The 10,000-nt window shown below is 44.9% G+C and overlaps 1 protein-coding gene across 2 annotated transcripts in view; it reads right to left on the bottom strand.

The window, feature by feature from the left end:
* Positions 1 to 10,000, bottom strand: part of kcnq3 (potassium voltage-gated channel, KQT-like subfamily, member 3) — a 75,799-nt gene that overhangs the window by 64,674 nt on the left and 1,125 nt on the right. The gene's annotated exons all lie outside the window — the stretch shown is intronic.

Here is a 10,000-nt window from a genome sequence, read left to right as displayed (position 1 = left end):
GTGGGATCAATCTGATTAATAACTATCAGTTGTGCAGCACTTTAATCTCCACGTGTTATTTCACACCGTTTGGGTGAAGTCTCGATGTGTAATGAAAGCTGCTGCTTTCAAGTGCAAACAGATTTCACAAACACAATCATGCAGCAATTCACAAGCAGCGAGCGAGACGTCGGTCCGGACGTTTGTTTTTACCGTCGTCTTACAGGAAGTAGCAGAGAATCGCTGACAGGGCAGATTCAGACAGGACTGAATTACAGATTTAAGAGCGTGTAACACACACACACACACACACACACACACACACACACACACACACACACACACACACACACAGGGTCAGAGACGTGGCTGAGGTTTGGTGTTCAGCGCCGGCGGAGGAGAAAGGGATTGTGGGATTGGAGGGGGGGGGGGGGGGTTTCCCTTCACAAAGGCCAGATCTCCTTTCTCCTCCCGGTAAGATCATCCTCCTCAGGGTCTGACTGCTCCTCCTGCACCATCGATCCCTGTCTGTGTGTGTGTGTGTGTGTGTGTGTGTGCACGTGTGTGTGTGTGTGTGTGTGTGCACGTGTGTGTGTGTGTGTGTGTCGGATCAAATCAACCTATCAGTTAAGGTAAGAATATGTTTGCCAGAGAAATCCTACAAGAACTACCAGAATCAGTACTACTACTACTGAAATGTTAGTACTACTACTACGACTATTACTGCTGGTGCTGGTGCCAGAAATGAATCCAGTACTTGTACTGCGTTTAATACTATCATTATTACAACATCAATAAAATGAATTAACGCCACAATGTCATCCAGTTAAATCACATACGTAACACATACGATTACACTGAAACAGTTTAAAGATGCAAAGATGTGAAGAGATTCAAAGCGCCGCTGCAGTTGCAGCCGATCCTCAGAGCTTTTATTCGGGCGATTCCTTTAAGATGTTGTGCTTCTTGTAATAAAAAGGAGTCGTTCTAATTAAACCTTTCAGGTGACTCGTTCTACACCGTTTGGCTCCGTCTCCAAACACAATCCTTTCTCTGATAACAATGAAATGATTTGTCGAGCTGTGTGTTTGCCCTCGTCCTCCATCATCCGTCCTCCGGTCCTGTGTTGATTATCGCTCTTAAAACTCATAACAATAAAACTCTGAGCGATGCTCCGAGTGATCACTTATTACTGTGATTCCCGGCATCCGTCCTTCGAGCCGTAAACATCCTCCGAGACAAACGAGCGAGAATCACCGTTAGCCAGATGTTAAACTGCAGCTGTGCAGCTCCACCAAACCACCCTGAAGCAGCACATACGTGCACTTATCTGTTCAACGTGTCACTTTGAGGATCCACTGAAAACAAACGTATCAAATCACTCACTAACAGCGTCTACGTGCACTTTGTGGGGAGCAATTTAAGGACTTTAAGCATTTTTAGTCACCACAATATATTAAGTAAATCTGTGCTCATCTTTCAGGACCAGTGACGGGACATTGTGCACCTTTGACCAACTGTCCTGGTCTGTGAGGGGAGACAGTCTGATGAGTAAGGAATATTTTCCTAACTGACAGTTTGAAAGCCAGCTAGCTTGCGGCTAGTTAGCACTATCATGTCCCCAGCTAGCTAGCATGCTAGTGGTTAGCTCACCAGCTACAGTGGTTTACAGAAGTACCACTGAAACCAAACAGCTTGCTTTTTATTCTGGCTTAGTTATGTTGAGGAGAAGACTGCAGTTTGGGTTAAAACAACAAGGGAGGATACCTGGTCTCCTGTATGAAGAACACGTTTATCAGAAAAAGGTTGAACCTTCAACGAGTACAAGATTTCAAAATGTCAAATCCCCAAAAACATACAAAACCTTTGTCTTTAGATTCACATCCACACTTCCTGACTGTGTCGAAATTACACGTCAGAAATGTGCAAAACGTTTGAATTTCTGCCGGCACAGGATTCCAGTCTGGTGCTTCGACCCTCTGAATGAAATAACAGCTTCACACGTTTTAAATCATGAGTGTGCAACTCTTCATTCCAGCTCACTGACGCACACCTGAAGATTACACACAACCCGACGTAAATCAAAAGCTCACGGCGTCGTTCTCCAGCAGGCCGAGGCCACGGGCAAACGGCCTCGGGGGAGGCTGGAGGCTCTGGGCACCGCCAACGTTACAGTCGTCTGGATCCGGGGGAGGGAGAGAGGGAGGGAGAGAGGGAGGGAGGGAGGGAGGGAGAGAGGGAGAGAGGGAGGGAGGGAGAGAGGGAGGGAGAAGAACCAAGCAGGGCGTGGAGGAGAGGACGGAGGGAGGCAGAGGGAGGAATGTACAAATACTGATGACTGAGCTCAAGACAACAGGGTGCGTTCACGATTGTAGAAGCATGACGCCAACAGAGGATCATCGTCGACACGACGGCTGAAATCTGATCCGTCCTCTGGTCTGAATCACGCGGCGGATACACGCAGTACGTTTCACTGATGGAAACGGCCTTCTGGTTATTCCTGCACAAGATATTTTCCAACATATTCTGATTATTAGGAGCGTAGTCCACCTTTAATCCCCTCCTGCTACATTATTCTATGCTTTATTTCTGCAGTAGCTTTGATTGGGTGTGCAGCACAAAGTCCCCCCTCACCTCCTCTCCAGGGTTTTCATGTCCAGTGAAGGACACCTGAGGGCTCCTTCATGTCACTCATGAACTCCTGATCCACCCTCGTGAAAGCTTTTTGATTTTCTGCACAGATGAGTGCTTTTTGACAGACGCTGGATAATCAGCTCCATTGATTCATCAGTTAAACACACTTCTATCCGTTACATCAACGCACGGTGAGTCCACACGACGTCAGCCTGAAACGGCTACAAGAAGAAGAAGGAAGTGTTTGAAACTGTGTTTTAAATCAGGTGGATGAGCAGCTACAGATTCAGATGAAGCTGGAGTGTGACGCTCAGGTTTGGATGCAGGATCCGGCAGCAGCAGCCCCCTGAGCTGGGCTCAGAGTCCTAAATGAACATGCAGCTGCAGACTCAGGAGATAAACCCGACTCGCCTGAAACGCAAATCTCTTTCTAATCTTAACATCATCTATCCAGTTATGTTTTTCAGAAGATACATACACCATGTTCTCTTTGTGGAGCTTTAAACGACGGCCGGCCTCTTCCATCGCTGCCTCTGACAAACAAGAGTATCGATCAATATTCGCTCTAAATAGTTTGATCGGTGGTCAATCAGAAGAGAAGATCAGATGAAACTCTGTGAGATGCTGAGACGTTCTCACTGAGTTGTGTCTCTAAAGCTTTGTTTGCACTTGTAACTGTGAGACTGCAGAGAGCGTTTACTCTCATTGTTCTCTGGAACACCAGCGGACGTACAAACTAAACGAACTGTGAAGAATCAAAGAGACGACGAGTGGAACAAAACGCCACAAACCCACCTCCTCAATGACGAGGAGGGATGGTGATGATCTGATAACTCGTATCTCATATTCATGAACTACTTTAACAACTTTATACAAGATCTGTAGAGAAACAAGTCAAGTGTTAAAAGTGTTCTGAAGACACAAAGGTTGAATATCCTGTAAACTGTTTGATTTGGCTGATAAATATGTAGATTTTTAAACCTCCTGTTTCTAAAGCTGTAAACACTAATCGTCCTTCTTTGTTTCATCCTCAGACGTGTGAATAGTGATTTTATTACTGAACTGTTCGACCACTTGATCATTTCTTATTCATTTAAAACATCTTTGAGCAAGTTATAGCAACGTTACAGAGACCCGTTCTCTGCTTCTGTCTGCTGTCTGTTCATCTCTCCGTGAGCCGACATGAAGGACTCAACGACCACAGAGTCCATTAGGACCTGAACCCACGACGGGTCGACATAAACAGCCTCTGATGAAGAAGCTCCAGCAGAGAGACTCTGTTTCCACTGACGTCTGGTGTTTGGACTTGAGTGTGATACCGAGGACACAACGGTGAACAGACTACGAACCGTCGCCTCTACAGACTCTGATCCGACTGAGAGTCTTTCTTCAACAGTTATTCAGAGAGAAGCGTTTTACTCGCTGCTCATCCTCGTCTGTTGTTCTGTGTCCTGTGAGTCCTCTTCTCACATGAATACAGTCTTCAGAGGAAACAACTTGTGTTCAGGCAACAAAACTACTGAGTTATGTTTTAAAAACGATCGTGAAATACTTAAAAAAATAAAAAGTGAAATCTTAAGTAAATAATAAGTAGTAAATAAAGAAGCACCTTCGTGTGGTTTACATTTCTCCCGCCTTGTCATTTGCTCGTGTCTTTATTATTTCACGTGTTCATTGTTTAAAGAAGCGTTATTTCATCTTTGCAGGAAACAGAAGGTGTTGATGAAGAGAAGAGGAGTTGATGGTATCAGAGCTCAGAGCAGGAGGAAGACGGTGAGTCTACAGAATAAAACGTCTTTCAGGGAGAACAGAACGACCAACGCAGCTCTTTTTATTCCTGCAGCTTTTGTTGACGACGATCAAACGTCAGCTTCTGGACATCAAGCTGAGACGTGAGCCTGTCAGCATGTTTCACAGCGTCTCATCTTTTCATTCAAACACTAAAGATAATCCCCAAAACTGCAGTCAGATTGCTGTTTATTTCCCGAGCAGAGGAGACTTTAAAAGTTCTTCTTTTTTGAGTCATCTGAGCTCGATGAGCTCCTCAGCTGCTGAGTGCTGCTCAGAGTTCCTCATCTAATGAGCCTCGTGATGAGCTGCAGGCGGCGCCTCCAGTCAACAACTGCTCCACGTCTTTCTCATCGTGTCCTCCGAACAACACTGTTCAAAGCGTTCAGCGCCGGGACGTCTGCTGGTGTGAGAGTCCCACACATCAATAACATGAGGGGAGAATGAAGAGAAGACAGTACGTCCTCTAGCATTCAGGTGGTGAAGAGTTATTACGTTCTATAACTGCTCTCTAATGTCTAATAATCAAACTGCTAACCGTCAAAACACCTCTGACATGTGAGACCAGCGTCTCGGTCCTTAAACTTAGAATCCTTTGAGATTCTCATGAAATCAAACCTCATTTGTTAACAATATTCAGTTTGGTCTCATCCAGCGTTCAGCTAAACCTACGGAAATCATTCGTAGATATCAGAAACATTTTCATATTCACGCAATCATGAAGGAGGAAGTATGAAGACAAACAGCGATCTGTCCTCCAGGAGACAGTTGTTGGTTCACCGTGTCAAAGGAAAAGTAAACTTTGAAGTATTTGTCACTTAACTTCTTTACTTCCGTAACAGAACTAGTAGAACTAGAACAGAAGTAGTTATTTTAACCAAACTACGGTCTTCTTCAATCAGCCACCATCTTGCAATGAATCAATGTCCAAGCACATCTCCATCCATCCATCCATCCATCCATCTGCTACATCTAATGTCTTTGTGACCAAACTTCTAACCTAAAGTTCGGGGAACGAGAGACTAGGAGGCAGTGAGGGAACAAGGCTTTACCCAGAAAAGGCGGCTTGACAACGATTAAAGATGTTGAGAGCTGCACAGACACCAGAGCTCACATCAGAAGTCCTAAACATCAGCAGGATGCAGGTTTGTTAAATGCATCGCCACCCAATCTCCTCAGAAACAAAACACAAAGACACGTCTTATCCTGCAGAGACCACACGTCCGTCTCCACTGATACGACGGTAACAACACAAGCACTCTGAACGCACAACGTGCTGCTCTGAGAGACGGAGAGGACGGCGTCTGGAGGGACGGATGTGACATTTAGGTGCGACATTAATCTCGTTCAGCCTGGATTCAGACGGTAATTTGCTGGTTAGAGGTAATTACGTGCACCGAGGTTCCTCTACGGAGGTAAAAATAGCTTTTTGTTGGCTCAGCAAACTCAGATTCAGAGTGAAATGGAAACTCTTGTTTCAGTTCGACACCGAACAGAAGGATGTTAAACCTGCTTCTGCCGAGAGAGGAAAGAGTCCAGTACGTCCAGTATACGCAGCATAACAGCATCTATATTATACTTATAGTCCTTTCATTATTTGACAAACTCGAGCTCCAGTTACAAACAGAATAAACAACAGCAAAAGCTTTTGTGTTGTTTCCAAGTTAAAACAAATGTAGTTTTACTCTTAAAATTCTCTTAATTGAGAAATACTTTCTTTACTTCTTGATTAATAGATTTATCGCTGGCTTGAAATTGTGAAAAATGAGTCTAAAGAAAAACCAAAGATGTTAAATGTTCAAAGATATAACAGAAGAAAAGATAAATCATTTCACTCCAGGAGGAACCAGTGAATGTGTTTAAACAATAATCTAATGAAGATTTGTAAATGAATGATTGTGTTAAACACTCCAGCACTACAGTAATACTACACAGAATCACCTCTACTGTTCTTCATGAGGCCTCAGTGCTGCTGCTGTGTCTCTGTCCCTGCTGCTGTGTCTCTGTCCCTGCTGCCGTGTCTCTGTCCGTGGTGCCGTGTCTCTGTCCCTGCTGCCGTGTCTCTGTCCGCGGTGCCGCGTCTCTGTCCGCGCTGCCGCGTCTCTGTCCGCGGTGCCGCGTCTCTGTCCGCGGTGCCGCGTCTCTGTCCGCGGTGCCGCGTCTCTGTCCGCGGTGCCGTGTCTCTGTCCGTGGTGCTGCGTCTCTGTCCGCGGTGCCGTGTCTCTGTCCGCGGTGCCGTGTCTCTGTCCGTGGTGCTGCGTCTCTGTCCGTGGTGCCGTGTCTCTGTCCGTGGTGCTGCGTCTCTGTCCGCGGTGCTGTGTCTCTGTCCGCGGTGCTGCGTCTCTGTCCGTGGTGCCGTGTCTCTGTCCGTGGTGCTGCGTCTCTGTCCGTGGTGCCGTGTCTCTGTCCGCGGTGCCGTGTCTCTGTCCGTGGTGCTGCGTCTCTGTCCGTGGTGCCGTGTCTCTGTCCGTGGTGCTGCGTCTCTGTCCGCGGTGCTGTGTCTCTGTCCGCGGTGCCGTGTCTCTGTCCGTGGTGCTGCGTCTCTGTCCGTGGTGCCGTGTCTCTGTCCGTGGTGCTGCGTCTCTGTCCGCGGTGCCGTGTCTCTGTCCGTGGTGCTGAAGTCCCAGCAGAGTCCGTCTCTCCTCAAAAAGCTTTCAAGATAATGAAACGTCGTTTTCCACACGGTGTGACCGCATCATATTTATGTATTACTTTCTGTCAGCGCTGGCTGTGGCTTCGTATCGGAGCTTCATCACGCTGTAACTGTCGTGTTACACTCTGCATCACTTCACACACATTTCCCCGTCATGGCCTGTTTGGAATATTTGACCTAAAATATTCTGTGTCATATATCAGCTTAACCCCTTCAGACCCAGAATATTATATTTATTTATTGCTCTGGACTCGTTACCAAGCAGACGCTAATCAACCAACAGATGTGTTTTACTTTACAGCGACAGAAAACAAACATTTACACCTTTTAAATAATAATTCATAGACACGCAGACCTCACTTTCTAGAGCTGGATATCATTTCAACGTACCGAGGTGATCGTGTTAGAATTGACTTCACACTGTAGAACACAGGATTGTGTTCTACAGTGAATGTCCGTCTTTATCAGGTCCACAGATAGAAACGTGATGAGTTCAATGTCATCCTTGCTGATAGGACTGATCATGACACAAGTGCAAATATAACTTGTAATAAACCAGAATTAAGGGGGTGATACAGTGTCTTTGTTAGCTGAATTACAACCTGGAGTTTAAACTTGTATGTAATGGACCTACAGGAATAGTCAAAAAACTAACTTTTAAAATTCTAAGAAGTGAAAGAAAGTGAGATGAACCCCCTTTGAAGCAACTAAATTAGCTCTGTTGCTACAAATTATCTCCAGAAGACGCATAATTAGTTAATTAAAGTCAACCTGTGAGCAATCTAAGCGTCACATGATGTACCGGAGCTCATTAAACCCGTTATCACACGATGGAATAATGGAGCAGACAGGAGGACATTAATCAGAGAGGCAGCAAAGAAGCCAAAGATAACCGTGTGCCTGTCTCTTTAAGAGCTGCGCTTCATAGAAGAGAGGCCACAGAGAAATATATCGCATCAAGAAAAAATAAGAAAACACATCTGCGGGTCTCCTACATGCTTTAAGTGTAGGTCCAAAACATCAAATACAAATAAAATCCATCTTAATTCCAGGTTGTAATCAGGAGTCAACCTCCGGTTCTTTAAGTGAAGTCAAAGCTTCATGTGTTAAAGCTGCATTCTCTCTAGTGTCCACCAGGGGGCGACTCCTCTGGTTGTATAGAAGTCTATGAGAAAATGACTCTACTTCTCTCTTGATTTATTACCTCAGTAAACATTGTAAACATGAGTTTATGGTCTCAATCTCTAGTTTCAAGTCTTCTTCAATACAGCATGATGTTCATTTAGTACATTATGGTCCATTTAGAGTCAAACAGACCATAAAGCAGGGGATGCTTTAGGGCGGGGCTACACGGTGATTGACAGGTCTCGTCGTCTACGGCAACAACAGTCATTTTACGTGTTACATGATGACCTCCAAATCCACTAAAGCAGCCTGAACATGAAGAACATCTGGAACCATTGATGTCTACGCAGCAGAGACGGACGGCTGTTGGATGCTGGCGAACGGTAAATTGTTTAAAGGATTTTAAAGCGACCCTTTAATAAATAATTCTGTGGTTCAGTGAAGTCATAAATGTGTCTTTTGTGAGTGTATTGAATGAGATATGAGCATTAAATATCAGTTCAACCACATACTACATCTGATTTAGAGCAGCAGCAGTAAAATTATCTCATCTGCTTGATGACATCATATGTTAAGAGACAAAAAACTATCTGTGATTCGTCACTTCCTGCACCGAGAGGATTTCACACCAAACCCAGCATGAGGTGACTCTCTGCTCTAGTTGTTGTGTGTGATGTCAGCTGATAAGAGGCAGAATGTGTACATGTGATCTGAGTGCAGCTCTGACGCCTGCAGCCCATATGGAGCGGCCATATTGGAAGTTGCATATGTTGTGTTGCAGGGAAACGTGCGCGCTGAGGCTGAAGGATGAGTCAGCCGCTTCGCTGCTTCTCCTCTCTCGTCTCTCGAGTTATTGCGTGTTGTGTCGGTCAGCAGGTGAGAAGAAGGAGGAGTCTTTATGTCCAAAATGGTTATTTCATGAACTTAAAGTTCCATGTTCCCCCGAAACACAAAGCAAGTCTAAAGAAGTGACACAGTTCATGATCACGTTGTAACTTGACAGAATTTACTGAATTTCTACCAATACTTGAGCTGATGAAATACTTTAAACTGGTTCATTCTCAGTTTTTATGAAAAGTTTATATTTGGGAGAAACATGGTTTTCACTTGAACCCGGAAAGAAAGATATTGATATTTGTAAATATATCAGCTGATGTACGTTTCTTTATTAAGAAAACAGGACGAGAAAGTGTCTTATTATCGTCTCCGCCGGGAGATAATGAGATCGGAAGAGTCTGTGCGTGGTTGAGTGCGTCTCTGCGTCTGTCCACAGCTAATCTCCCAAACTGCTGCACACAAACTGCATAATATTTTGGGCGCTCATTCATGGCCGCATGCTTAAGGACCTCTCGTGGTTGCGGTCACTAATTTTTTTCTCAAAAATGCATTTTATTCGCCTGTTTATAAAATACTAAAATGTACTTTTTTTTTCTGATCCGAGCCGTGAGTGTTCGTTGCACCTCTATGGCTCAGTGGTAAGAAAGCAGAAAGCCACTAAATGTTTGTTGATCTCTCAGTTTGCAGCTTCAACATGTAAACAAACAAGCTGAAAGGTGTTTTCCTCCCCGCTGGTGTCCACTGTGGTATTAATACACAACGCTCATGAGACAGGAGAGCTGAAACGTGTCCAGCTCTGAAGGAGCAAAAGAAAAAGGTCGACAGTTATGAGATACCGGCTGAGAATATTCATTTCTGCTCCGTGACACAACATCCTCATCGTCAGAGAGGAAGAGAGAAGTGACAACCAGATGGACTTTCACCTGCTGCTTTATTACAGTGAGATGGACTTCAGATGATCACTCAATAACTGGTGGTTTGAAG

The sequence above is a fragment of the Anarhichas minor genome, unplaced genomic scaffold (assembly GCF_050575085.1).
Source record: "Anarhichas minor isolate MPS153535 unplaced genomic scaffold, ASM5057508v1 ptg000024l, whole genome shotgun sequence".
Taxonomy (NCBI): Eukaryota; Metazoa; Chordata; class Actinopteri; order Perciformes; family Anarhichadidae; genus Anarhichas; species Anarhichas minor.
The sequence above is the reverse complement of the archived record's forward strand: the minus strand, read 5'-3'. Positions and strand labels throughout refer to the sequence as shown.